The sequence below is a fragment of the Saimiri boliviensis genome, chromosome 17 (genome assembly GCF_048565385.1).
Source record: "Saimiri boliviensis isolate mSaiBol1 chromosome 17, mSaiBol1.pri, whole genome shotgun sequence".
Taxonomy (NCBI): Eukaryota; Metazoa; Chordata; class Mammalia; order Primates; family Cebidae; genus Saimiri; species Saimiri boliviensis.
Genome location: NC_133465.1, coordinates 55,117,216 through 55,130,356, shown reverse-complemented (window position 1 = coordinate 55,130,356; position 13,141 = coordinate 55,117,216).

Sequence of the window (13,141 nt, the reverse complement as noted above, 5' to 3'; positions counted from 1 at the left end):
TTTCCAGAATGAATCAGCTCCCTGCTGGCTGCTGCCAATTTATTTATTTATTTATTTATTTATTTTTTTTTTTGAGTCGGAGTTTCACTTTTGTTACCCAGGCTGGAGTGCAATGGCGCGATCTCGGCTCACCGCAACCTCCGCCTCCTGGGTTTAGGCAATTCTCCTGCCTCAGCCTCCTGAGTAGCTGGGATTACAGGCACGAGCCACCATGCCCAGCTAACTTTTTGTATTTTTAGTAGAGACGGGGTTTCACCATGTTGACCAGGATGGTCTCGATCTCTTGACCTCGTGATCCACCCGCCTCGGCCTCCCAAAGTGCTGGGATTACAGGCTTGAGCCACCGCACCCGGCCTGCCAATTTATTTATGTATGAGGAAGAGTCTAACTATCACCCAGGCTGGAGTGCAGTGGCACAATCTTGGCTCACTGCAAAAACTCTGCCTCCCAGGTTCAAGCAATTCTCCTGCCTCAGCTTCTGAGTAGCTGCGATTGCAGGCAAGAGCCACCACGCCAGGCTTGTATTTTTAGTAGAGACGGGGTCTCTCCATGTTGGTCAGGCCAGTCTCAAACTCCTGACCTCAAGTGATCCGCCCGCCTCGACCTCTCAAAGTGTTAGGATTACGGGCATGTGCCACTGCGCCTGGCCTTATTTATTTATTTATTTTTGAGACAAGGTCTCACTCTGTCATCCAGGCTGGAGTGCAGTGGCACAATCACAGCTCACTTCAACCTCTGCCTCCTGGGCTCAAGTGATCCTCCTGCCTCAGCCTCCCCAGTACCTGGGACTACAGGTGTGCAGCACCATGCTCAGCTAATTTTTACATTTTTTTTTTGGAAGAGATTGGGTCTCACTATATTGTCCAGGCTGTCTCAAACTCTTGGGCTCAAGTGATCCTCCCGCCTTGGCCCCCCAAAGTGCTGGGATAACAGGTGTGGGCTGTCATGCCTCCCACTTATTGAAGAGGAAAGAACTAACGCAAAGCAGAGAAAGGGCCGTCCCCAGGTGATTTTGAAAGGTACTTCCCTGATGTGTTTGCCCTCTGTCCAGCAACTGTTCTTTCAAGCCTCCAATATGGATCTGGGAAGGAAAATAGTATTTACCACAAACCATACCCTTGTCTCATATGCATTGCCCCTCCGAATTCTCACAAATATCTGAAGGTAGGGCAAGAATTCTGCCTTTACAGAAGAAGGAGCCGAGGCTAAGAGAGGTTAAGGAAGTTTTTACTGTCACACAGCCACCAAATGGCAAAACTGGAAAGTCATCTGTGGTCTGCCCACCACCTGCCTCATATTGGCAGGGATGGTACTAATTGCTGGAATACAAATCCTAAGTGGAAAGTCTTTTTTTCCTAAAACTCTTTTTTTGTCTTTTTTTTTTTTTTTAACTTTTTGTGGAGAACAGGGTCTTGCTATATTGCCCAGGCAGGTCTCGAATTCCTGGGCTCAAGCTATCCTCCTGCTTCTGCCTCCCTAAGAGCTGGGATTACAGGTATGAGCCACAGTGCCTGGATTTTTTCTTTCTTTCTTTTTTTTTTTTTTTGAGACAAAGTCTCGATCTGTCACTCAGGCTGGAGTGCAGTGGTGTGATCTTGGCTCACTGCGACCTCTGCCTCCCAGGTTCAACTGATTCTCCTGCCTCTCCCAAGTAGCTGGGACTTCAGGCATATGCCACCATGCCCAGTTAATTTTTTTTTTTTTTTTTTTGGAGATGAAGTTTCGCTCTTGTTACCCAGGCTGGAGTGCAATGGTGCGATCTTGGCTCACCGCAACCTCCGCCTCCTAGGTTCAGGCAATTCTCCTGCCTCAGCCTCCTGAGTAGCTGGGATTACAGGCACACGCCACCATGCCCAGCTAATTTTTTGTATTTTTTTTTTTAGCAGAGATGGGGTTTCACCATGTTGACCAGGATGGTCTCGATCTCTCGACCTCATGATCCACCCGCCTCGGCCTCCCAAAGTGCTGGGATTACAGGCTTGAGCCACCGCACCCGGCTCGTCCAGTTAATTTTTGTATTTTTAGTAGAGATGAGGTTTCACCATGTTGGCCAGGCTGGTCTTGAACTCCTGACCTCAGGTAATCCACCTGCCTTGACTTCCCAAAGTGCAGGATTTTTTTTTTTTTTTTTTTTTTGAGACAGAGTTTCACTCTCGTTACCCAGGCTGGAGTGCAATGGCGCGCTCTCGGCTCACCGCCACCTCCGCCTCCTGGGTTCAGGCAATTCTCCTGCCTCAGCCTTCTGAGTAGCTGGGATTACAGGCATGCGTCACCATGCCCAGCTAATTTTTTGTATTTTTAGTAGAGACGGGGTTTCACCATGTTGACCAGGATGGTCTCGATCTCTTGACCTCGTGATCCACCCGCCTCGGACTCCCAAAGTACTGGGATTACAGGCGTGAGCCACCGTGCCCGGCCCAAAGTGCAGGATTATAGGCTTGAGCCATGTCGCCCGGCCTAGAGGAAAGTCTTTTTTACCTTAAACTTTTTTTTTTTTTTTTTGAGATGGAGTCTTGCTCTGTTGCCTAGACTGGAGTGCAGTGGTGTGATGTCGGCTCACTGCAACCTCCACCTCCCGCGTTCAAGCAATTCTCTGCCTCAGCTTCCCAAGTAACTGGGACTACAGGTGCCCGCCAACATGCCTAGCTAATTTTTGTATTTTTAGTAGAGACGGGGTTTTACCATCTTGGCCAGGCTGATCTTAAACTCCTGATCTTGTGATACACCCGCCTCGGCGTAAGCCACTGTACCTGGCCTTTATTTTTTTTTTTTGAGATAGAGTCTTGTTCTGTCACCCAGGCTGGAGTGCAGTGGCATAATCTCAGCTTACTGCAACCTCTGCCTCAGCCTCCTAAATAGCTGGGACTACAGGCTGACTTTAAATACTCAATAGAAGAGATAAGACTGGAGTCCAAATGACCAGTAGGAATGGTGGCTGCTGATTAAGAGCTTTTTGGCACTGTGGCTGGGCCTGATGCTCAGTAACTCTAATAGGCCAATGGTGTCCCCTTAAGGAGGAACTGTTGTTTTCATTTTATATCTGGGGAAACTGAGGCTCACAGAAGTTAAGAAAGTTGCTCCAGATTCCACAACAAGCCGTTGTCTCTTCCCAGCCAAGGGAGGCATTGCACAAAGCACAAACAAGCCCTGTGGGTGGACACGGTGAAGTTTGGCACGTGTGCCCTTTCAGCCTTGTTCAAGGGCCTGAAATGAGTCATCTACAAATCAAAGAACCAGCTTCTCCAGACACACGATGAGGCTGGCTCGTACATTAGGAGGAGCTGGACCCAGATAATTTGGTTCTAAGCAGAGAAGATGGCCTTATTCCAACTGTGTCCCCTCTGCAAGCCCTTGGGAGCTGGCCAGGTGCAGTGACTAATGGAAGAGGGGATGCGGTACCCTAGTGTCCGAGCAGCAGGGCTTGGCGGTCTGCTGGGCGTCTTCCAGCTCATGAACCCATTTGTTTTTACCCTTCAATGTGAACCAGATGTGGGCACCTCGCTCTCTAGGAGGTCCCTCACCCGCCTCCCCCCTATCAGCCCCTAGGCATCATTGGCAGCCACAGCTGATGGACCAGCCTCCTCCCTGCTCTCCTGACTCTCTCTCCCCCACGCCCCCTCCCTCACTGCACCTCCTGCACCTTCCCTTCCCCCAGCACGATTTGAAGCAGGAAATGACATTGGACAGATCTCAAAAGTCCATATGTCCTGGGCAGTCTCTCTAGGAATTTTCTGGGCTCCAGCTTGTTCTGTGTGTCATGTCCTTCCCACTCACAGTATCTAGGGGGAGGAAAGTGCTAAAGGAAAATGAGAGTGAGCATCCTTTGTCCCATTGCTACCTTACCCCACTCTGATCTTGGGCAAGTGATTTATTTATGTTTGCACAGACTCGTGAATTCAGGGGGTTATAATCTGTGACTCTCACTATTCATTGTAATAATTATATTATTCCCAGGCCAGGCACAGGGGTTCATACATGTAATCCCAGCACTTTGGGAGGCTGAGATGGGTGGATCACCTGAGGTCGGGAGTTTGAGACCAGCCTGGCCAACATGGTGAGACCCTGTCTCTACTAAAAATATAAAAATTAGGCCAGGCGTGGTGGCTCACACCTGTAATCCCAGCACTTTGGGAGGCTGAGACAGGCAGATCACTTAAGGTTGGGAGTTCAAGACCAGACTGACAAACATGGAGAAACCTCGTCTCTACTAAAAATACAAAATTTTGGCACATGGCTATAATCCCAGCTACTCAGGAGGCTGAGGCAGGAGAATCACTTGAACCCAGGAGGTGGAGGTTGTCGTGAGCCGAGATCATGCCATTGTACCCCAGCTTGGCAACAAGAGCAAAACTCTGTCTCAAAAAAAATAAAATAAAAAAATAGCCAGGTGTGGTGGCACATACCTGTAGTCCCAGCTACTTGGGAGGCTGAGGTAGGAGAATCGCTTGAACCCGAGAGGCAGATGTTGAAGTGAGCTGAGTCCACACAACTGCACTCCAGCCTGGGTGACAGAGTGAGATTCCATCTCAAACAAACAAAGAAAAATTTCAGTTTGGCCAGTGGGAGCCCACTCAAGCTTGTGGTCATGCCCTTTTGTGGTGACCCATCATTCTTTCAGCTTTTTAGTACAAGCTGTTCCAGGAGCATCTGTACTTTTTTATGCCTCAGCCCTGGAATCAGTCTGTTCTCCAAAGATCCTGGTTCGAAGATCCTGGTTCCCTTTTTTGAAGTGGTATTTAGAATCACGATTTGGATGTACTTGTACTCATTGCCTCTAGGGTGAGGCTATTCCCTGTCCCTCTCAGTGGATACAGCTAGGGAGTGTAGATGTGTACACACACACGCACACACACAGAGTCACTTCTGTATTGATTTCTTTATTATTATTATTATTATTATTATTATTATTATTATTTTGAGACGGAGTTTCGCTCTTGTTACCCAGGCTGGAGTGCAATGGCGCGATCTCGGCTCACCGCAACCTCCGCCTCCTGGGCTCAGGCAATTCTCCTGCCTCAGCCTCCTAAGTAGCTGGGATTACAGGCACGCGCCACCATGCCCAGCTAGTTTTTTGTATTTTTAGTAGAGACGGGGTTTCACTATGTTGACCAGGATGGTCTCGATCTCTCGACCTCGTGATCCACCCGCCTCGGCCTCCCAAAGTGCTGGGATTACAGGCTTGAGCCACCGCGCCCGGCTGATTTCTTTATTATTTTAATGAATTGTGGGCTGGGTGCAGTGGCTCACACCTGTAATCCTAGCACTTTGAGAGGTTGAGGTGGGCAGATCATCAGAGGCCAAGAGTTCAAGACCAGCCTGGCCAACATGGTGAAACCTTGTCTCTACTAAACATACAAAAATTAGCTGGGCATGATGGTGGGTGCCTGCAATCCCAGCTACTTGGCAGACTGAGGTGGGAGAATTGCTTGAACTTGGGAGACAGAGGTTGCAGTGAGCCAAGATTGTACCATTGCACTCCAGCCTGGGTGACAGAGCAAGACTCCATCTCAAAACAAAAAAGAAAATTGTAGTAAAATATATATAACATAAAATTTGTCATCTTAACTGTTTTTATTTATCTTTTAATTTTATTTTTTGAGACAAAACCTCCCTCTGTCACCCAGGCTAGAGAGCAGTGGTGCAATCTCAGCTCATGGCAACCTCCACCTCCCAGGCTCAAGCAGTCCTCCCACTTCAGCCTTCCAAGTAGCTAGGACTATAGGCACACGCCACCATGCTTGCTAGTTTTTGCATTTTTTGTAGAGATGGGGTTTCACTGTGTTGGCCAGGCTGGTCTTGCACTGTTGACCTCAGGTGATACACCTGCCTCAGCCTCCTAAAGTGCTGGGATTATGGGTGTGAGCCTCCACACCCTGCCTCATAATTTTTATTTTATTTTATTATTTATTGTTTATTATTATTATTTTGAGATAGATTCTCGCTCTGTCACCCAGGCTGAGTGCAATGGCACAATATCTGCTCACTGCAACATCTGCCTCTTGAGTAGCTGGGAATATAGGCACACACCCTCATGCCCAGCTAATTTTTTGTATTTTTAGTAGAGACAAGGTTTCACCATGTTGACCAGGCTGGTCTTGAACTCTTTATTTATTTATTTATTTATTTATTTATTTATTTATTTATTTGAGATGGATTTCGCTCTTGTTACCCAGGCTGGAGTGCAATGGCGCGATCTCGGCTCACAGCAACCTCCGCCTCCTGGGTTCAGGCAATTCTCCTGCCTCAGCCTCCTGAGTAGCTGGGATTACAGGCACACGCCACCATGCCCAGCTAATTTTTTTTTTGTATTTTTAGTAGAGACGGGGTTTCACTATGTTGACCAGGATGGTCTCGATCTCTTGACCTCGTGATCCACCCGCCTTGGCCTCCCAAAGTGCTGCGATTACAGACTTGAGCCACCGCGCCCAGCCCTCTTTATTTATTTTTATTTTATTTATTTTATTTTATTATTATTTTTTTTTATATGAGAGGGAGTTTCGCTCTTGTTACCCAGGCTGGAGTGCAATGGCGCGATCTCGGCTCACCGCAACCTCTGCCTCCTGGGTTCAGGCAATTCTCCTGCCTCAGCCTCCTGAGTAGCTGGGATTACAGGCACGCGCTACCATGCCCAGCTAATTTTTTGTATTTTTGGTAGAGACGGGGTTTCACCATGTTGACCAGGATGGTCTCGATCTCTTGACCTCGTGATCCACCCGCCTCAGCCTCCCAAAGTGCTGGGATTACAGGCTTGAGCCACCGCGCCCGGCTATTTTTATTTTTTTATTAAGATGGGGTTTCACCATGATGGCCAGGCTGGTCTTGAACTCCTGACCTCAGGTGATCTGCCCACCTCAGCCTCCCAAAGTGCTAGGATTATAGGCGTGAGCCACTGCGCCTGGCCAGAACTCTTTATTTTTTCCTTTTTTTAAAATAAAACAGGGTTTCACCATGTTGGTCAGGCTGGTCTTGAACTCCCGACCTCAGGTGATCCGCCCGTCTTGGCCTTCAAAGTGCTTGGATTACAGGCATGAGCCATTACGCCTGGCCTGTTCTCAAACTCTTGACGCTCAGTGATCCGCCCACCATGGCCTCTGAAAAAACTGGAATTATAGGCGTGAGCCACTGTGCCCAACGTTTAATTAATTAATTAATTAATTAATTTTTTGGGATGGAGTCTTGCTCTGTCACCAGGCTGGAGTGCAATGGCACGATCTTGGCTCACTGCAATCTCTGCCTCCTGGGTTCAGGTGATTCTCCTGCCTTAGCCTCCCAAGTTGCTGAGATTAAAGGCACGTGCAACCACGCCCAGCTAATTTTTTTTTTTTTCTATTTTTAGTAGAGATGGGGTTTCACCATGTTGGCCAAGCTGGTCTTGAACTCCTGACCTCAGCATCCCAAAAGTGCTGGGATTACAGGTGTGAGGCACTGAGCCTGGCGATCCATGATTTTTTCAACTGGGCTGCACACTTTCTTCAGGTCTCAGCAGTTGTCTTACTAATGGTCTCTTTCCCTTCCTGGACCTAATCCAGGACACCATATTGCATTGAGTTGCCATGTCTCTTTAGTCTCCTCTGATTGGTGAGTTTCTCATGATTAGACTAAGACTGTAGAATTTGGGGAATAATACCCAAGAGATGAAGTCCCCTCACCCTATCATATCCAGGATGTGTGATATCAACATATGTGTGACATATTGTAAAGAAGGATGAATGGAGATTCCAAAGCTGTTCATCATAGTCAGCAAATGGTAGAGGAAGTATTTGAACTGGGGCCACTCTGAGATGTGTGCTCATTTCTTTAGTTTGGGAAGAGGAACTGGTAAGGGAAGCAAGGAAATACCTCCAGTACTGAAGCGAAGGACGGTAGGTAGAAGTCTGCACCCAGGCGAGGTCCTTCAGGGGGGCTGGATTCACCACCTGTGGCCTCTTTCCCAGAACCTAGTCCAGCCTTGTCTTAGCTTCCCTCTGTCTGGTGCAAGTGGCACTATCTTTTGTCCGTTACATGGGATTGTCCGGTCTTTGTGCCACTAGTGTGATGATGAAAATAATCTGATAATCCACCAAAAATGCATGTTTCATGAGAGTTCAAATTATACAAGAGTCTTATACCATGCCAGCCAGCAGTCATAGGCCATCTGTACCTTCCTCTCTGCGCTCCCTGTAACCCCACCTTTAGAGCTCTTGGGGCCTTTCCCAGTGGAAGGCCATCAACGTGGAATTGGCTTATGGCTGTTGGTGACACTGGCTTTCCTTTACTTGCTGTGGACACATTTGTCTCATAGTCATCAGCAAAATCACTGTCACTGCATCAGAAACTCTGGAACATCCTGAAGTTTCAAAGCAGAAATTCTAAATCGTGTTCTCTGGGCAATATTCAGCTAGCATATGTGTCTCATTTGGCCCTCACTTAATTTTTTTTCTTTGAGATGGAGTCTCGCTCTGTTGCCCAGGCTGGAGTGCTCGGTCTCGGCTCACTGCAACCTCCACCTCCTGGGTTCAAGCAATTCTCCTGCCTCAGCCTCCTGAGTAACTGGGATTACAGGCGCGTGCCACCATGTTCAGCTAATTTTTGTATTTTTAGTGGAGATGGGGTTTCACCATGTTGGTCAGGTTGGTCTTGAACTCCTGACCTTGTGATCCACCTGCCTTGGCCTCCCAAAGTGCTGGGATTACAGGTGTGAGTGAGCCGCCACGCCCAGCCGGCCTTCATTTAATTTAAAAAGCTTAAAGGCCGGGCGCGGTGGCTCAAGCCTGTAATCCCAGCACTTTGGGAGGCCGAGGTGGGTGGATCACAAGGTCGAGAGATCGAGACCATCCTGGTCAACATGGTGAAACCCCATCTCTACTAAAAATACAAAAACCTAGCTGGGCGTGGTGGCGCGTGCCTGTAATCCCAGCTACTTAGGAGGCTGAGGCAGGAGAATTGCCTGAACCCAGGAAGCGGAGGCTGCGGTGAGCCGAGATCGCGCCACTGCACTCCAGCCTGGGTAACAAGAGCGAAACTCTGTCTCAAAAAATAAAAATAAAAATAAAAATAAAAATAAAAATAAAAAGCTTAAAATTCATCCACAACATGAAAAAATCAGGAACTCATCATAAAAGGCTAGATTTTGGCTTCTTTTGAAAAATCAGATATGGTAATAGATGGCCCACATCCCCGCCTGGCAGCATGAGGCCAAGTGGAGTGGCAGCTGCCCCCGTGGCTCCAGCACACATTCCCGCTCCACTCCTGTCTTCTCTACTCCCTATGAATCACCATCCCCAACCATATTCATTGGTGATGTCTGCCTGGCCTCTGAAGGCTTTTGAGTCCACAGCCCTTGCATAAAATTTACTCAGCAAACACTTACTGGGCTTCTACCCAGGTCAAGGTCTGTGGGAGGCTCTCGGATCAACAAATTATACATTGGTGATTCTAGAACTGTATGTTAAGTCCTCGATAAAGGTAAATCCTGCTGATGTGGGAGCATGGAAGAGGGGTCCACAGCTCAGCCTGGAGAGTCAGGGGAGGCATCCCAGAGACACATGCCCTTGGAAAGTTGGTTGCCATCTAATTTTTTTTTTTTTCTTTAGACAGTCTTGCTCTGTCACCTAGGCTGGAGTACAATGGAGTGATCTTAGCTCACTGCAAACTCCATCCCCCGGGTTCAAGGGATTCTCCTGCTTCAGCCTCCTGAGTAGTTGGAACTACAGATTCATGCCACAACACCTGGCTATTTTTTTGTTTTTTGGTAGAGACGGGGTTTCACCATATTGGCCAGGCTGGTCTCGAACTCCTGACCTCAGGTGATCCACTCACCTCAGTTTCCCAAAGTGCTGGGATTACAGGCATGAGCCATCATGCCCGGCCTGCCGTCTAACTTCAAGTGAGGTATTAGGAGGATCCTGACCTTGGGCTGAGCCATCTGTCTGTCTGGACTTGTCCTGGAGTTGTTCTCCAATGCCTCATCTCTGCTAATTTTTATGGTCTCTTCACAGAGCAGCACTTTCTGTGTTTATCGTGGGAGTACAGAAAACACAATGAGAACATCAGGGCTAGAAAGATCTATCATGGGAAGGATGGAAGCCCCATTCTTTGAGCTTGTGTATATGTTAGGCTACATGAGAAAGGCCAAAGCCTTAGAGTCAGGTAGATTTGGTTTAAGTACTGGTTTTGCCACTTACCAGCTATGTGATTGTGTGGTGATTACACTCTCTCAGTATGTTTCCTTGACTATAAAATGGGATAATAGTGTTTATTCCTATTCCTAATATTACTGTCTGTCTGATTTGTTTTTGTTTTTATTTTTATTTTTTGCGACAGAATCTTACTCTGTCGTCCAGGCTGGAGTACAGTGACACAATCTTGGCTTACTGTAGCCTTGACCTCCCAGGCTCAAGCAATCCTCCTACCTCAGTTTCCCAAGTAGCTGGGACTATAGGCACACACCACCATTTTTTTTTTTTTTTTTTCGGAGACAGAGTCATGCTCTGTTGCCCAGGCTGGAGTGCAATGGCGTGATCTTGGCTCACTGCAACCTCTGCCTCTCAGGTTCAAACAATTCTGCCTCAGCCTCCCAAGAATTACAGGTGCACACCACCACGCCCAGCTAATTTTTTTGTATTTTAGTAGAGATGGGGATTCATCGTGTTGCCCAGGCTGGTCTTGAACTCCTGAGCTCAGGCAATACACCTGCCTCCACCTCCCAAAGTGCTAAAATTACAGGCGTGAGCACTGCGCCCGGCCAATTTTTTTTTTTTTTCCTGTAGAACTGAGGTCTCACTCTTGCCCAGGCTGGTCTCAAACACCTGGACTCAAGTGATCCGCCTGTCTTGGCCTCCCAAAGTGCTCAAATTATAGGTGTGAGCCACTGCACCTGGCCTGTTACTATCAATGTTGCATGTAATGTGTATAAAGTCTCAAAAGCGGTATTGGAAATATCGTAGATACACTCCAAAGAGACACCTTTTTCTTTTGGTATGTAATTCTATGAAAAAAAGTTTTTGAGACAGGCTGGAGAGAAGTGGCACAATCATAGCTCACTATAACCTCAAGCTCCTGGTCTCAAGTGATCCTTTCACCTTGGCCTCTTAAAGTGGTGGGATTACAGGCCACTGAGCCTGGACACATTTTATGAAATTTTTTCACATGCATAGATTCAAGTAACCATCCCCACAATAAGAATACAGAAATATTCCATCACCACTAAGAAATTTCTTCCTGGGGCGGGGCATGGTGCCTCATGCTTGTAATCCCAGCACTTTGGGAGGCTGGAGCAGGTGGATCACTTGAGCTCAGGAGTTTGAGACCAGCCTGGGCAACATGGTGAAACCCCATCTCTACAAAAAATATAAAAATTAGCTGAGCGTGGTGGCATGCTCCTGCAGTCCCAGCTATGTGAGAGGATTGCTTGAGCCTGGGAGGCAGAGGTCGCAGTGAGCTGAGATTGTGCCACTGCCCTCCAGCCTGGGCAGCAGAGTGAGACCCTGTCTCAAAAAAAAAAAAAAAAAAAAAAAAAAGAAATTCCTTCCTCTTACCCCTCAGTCACATCCTTCCTCCAATCATAACCCTGGAACCACAGATCTATTCTCCCACTCTAGAATTTTGTCACTTCAAGAATGTTATACAGGGTCAGATATGGTGGCTGATGTCTGTAATCCCAGCACTTTGGGAGCCCGAGGCAGGCGGATCACTTGAGATCAAGAGTTTGAGACCAACCTGGCCAGCATGGTAAAACCCTGTCTCTACTAAAAATACAAAAATTAGCTGGGCATGGTAGTGCATGCCTGTAATTACAAGTACTCAGGAGGCCAGGGCACGAGAATTGCTTGATCCAGGGAGGCAGAGTTTGCAGTGAGGTGAGATCGTGCCACTGTACTCCGGCCTGGGTGACAGAGTGAGACTTCGTCTCAAAAAAAAAAAAAGAATGTTATATAAATGGAATCAGACCATATGTGGGTTTTTTTTGGTTGTTGTTGTTGTTTGTTTTTTGTTTTTTGTTTTTGACAGTCTCACTATGTCACCCAGGCTGGAGTGCAGTGGCATAATCTCGGCTCACTGCAGGCTCCGCCTCCTGGGTTGCATGGATTGATAGCTCATTGCCTTTCATTGCTGAGTTACTTCATTGAATGGATATACCATAATGTGTTTATCTGTTCACTTGTTGTGGGACATTTGGTCTGTTTCCAATTTTTGACTTGTGATGGTTAATTTTATGTGTTAACTTGCCTGGGCTATGGGGTGCCCTGATAGTTGATTCTGGGTGTTTCTGTGAGGGTGATTTTGGGTGAGTTTAACATCCAAGTCAATAGAATGAATAAAGCTGATTGCCCTCCCTAAGGTGGGTGGGCCTCATCCAATCAGTTGAAGGCCTGAATAGAACAAAAAGACTTTTTCCCTGAATAACAGAGAATCCCTCCTGCCTGACTGCCTTTGAGCTGAGACATCAGTTTTTTTCCTGCCTTTGGACTGGAACCAAAACGCCTGCTCTTCCTGGGTATCCAGCCTGCTGGCCTTTGCACTGGAATGACAGCATCCATCTCCTTGGTCTTCAACCTGCTGACTGCACATCTTAGGATTTATCAACCGCTATAATCATGTGAGTCAACTCTTTATAATAAATGTATATATTATAAATAAATGTAATTTATTATATACATTTTGTTTATCTCTATAGATCAATATATATGATTTCCTATGCATATTTTTTTTTTTTTTTGAGAGAGGGTCTTACTCTATCACCCAAGCTTGAGTACAATGGTGTGATTATGGCTCACTGCAGCCTCAACCTCCTAGGCTCAAGCAATGCTCCCACCTCAGTTTTCTGAGTAGCTGGGACCACGGGTGTGCACCACCACACCTGGATACTTTTCTTTTTTTTTTTAAGATAGGGTCTCACTTTGTCACCCAGGCTGGAGTGCAGTGTTGTGATCTTGGCTCAGTGCAACCTCCACCTCCTGGGTTCAAGCAATTCTCCAGCATTAGCCTCCTGAGTAGCTGGGACCACAGGCATGTGCCACCATACCTGGCTAATTTTTGTATTTTTTGTAGAGACAGAGTTTCACCCTGTTGCCCAGGCTGGTCTTGATCTGAGCTCAAGGAGATCTGCTGCCTCAGCCTTCCAAAGTGCTAGGATTACAGGCATGAGACACTGTGCCTGGCT